General features: G+C 47.1%; 1 pseudogene; it reads left to right on the top strand.

Moving 5' to 3' along the window:
* On the top strand, positions 1 to 514 carry LOC142853094 (protein FAM162A pseudogene; annotated as a pseudogene).
* The last annotated feature ends 486 nt before the right edge of the window (positions 515 to 1,000 follow it).

The raw sequence follows: 1,000 nt of genomic DNA, 5'->3' as shown, positions 1-1,000 counted from the left end.
ATGCTGTACCTCAGAGCAGGGGGCCATGGGAGCATCTGCAGCCTGCATCTGGCGGCTGGACCTGGTTTTAGGTTATTCAAAAGAAATGCTTCCACATCTCTGGGGTCTGCAGAAACACCGACTTGAAAAGGATCCGTGGATCTTGCACCAGGCCACAGGAAAGCTCCTCCCACTCTTAGACACAGAGTGCCAGTGCACAAACATGCAGACTTCAAGAAAATACTGTTGTGGTCAAGGCGCTTCATAAAGGAGGAAGAAATCCTGGAGACAATCTCCTTTGAGATGCTCAATGCTGCAAAAAAACAAGATCTGGGTGAAGGCCAACTATTTAATGACTGCCCTGCCCGTGGCTGGATGCATCTCTATGGTTACTGAGGGCAAGAAGGCTGCGAAAACACACGAGTCTTTAACCAGCTTGGACCTAGAAAGGAACACCTACTTAAGAAAGGAGGCAGCTATGAAGGCCCAAACAGGAACGAAGTATTTCTGCTGGATTTGGAAAACCTGGGAGTAAGGTTGTAACAACAAGCCTGCATCAGAAAGGATGTGCTATGAGATTCGCTTTACAGACATCCGCTTTGAATAGACTTATTCCACTTCCCCATTTCTGCTGTAGAGGAACCCATAAATTTTATTAAAGAAAAAAATTGTGTATTTTACTGCATTTATATGCAACTTCGGTTTAAAAGTGTACGGACTTTGCAAAGGACAGATGAGTTGGGCATAGTGGCACACTGAACTCAGGGGGCCTACACACGATGCTAAGTGTAGGTCAGCCTGGGCTACATGATGAGACCCTGCGTGCCGCCCCCTAAGGGGCAAGTGTTTGTGAAACATCCAAGACCTACCAAGTAGGGCCTGATACATTCAACTGTATAGACATTCAAAGGCCCCACTGGCCAAGTGTGACAAGCACGGGGTCTATTTTTAGATAATAATAACAGCCATGCTACTATCAGCGAGAACAGGGTTGGAACGACGTCTCAGGACCAGCTCAGCG

Source organism: Microtus pennsylvanicus, chromosome 6 (genome assembly GCF_037038515.1).
Source record: "Microtus pennsylvanicus isolate mMicPen1 chromosome 6, mMicPen1.hap1, whole genome shotgun sequence".
Lineage (NCBI taxonomy): Eukaryota > Metazoa > Chordata > Mammalia > Rodentia > Cricetidae > Microtus > Microtus pennsylvanicus.
This window is presented reverse-complemented; position numbering and strand designations above follow the sequence as displayed.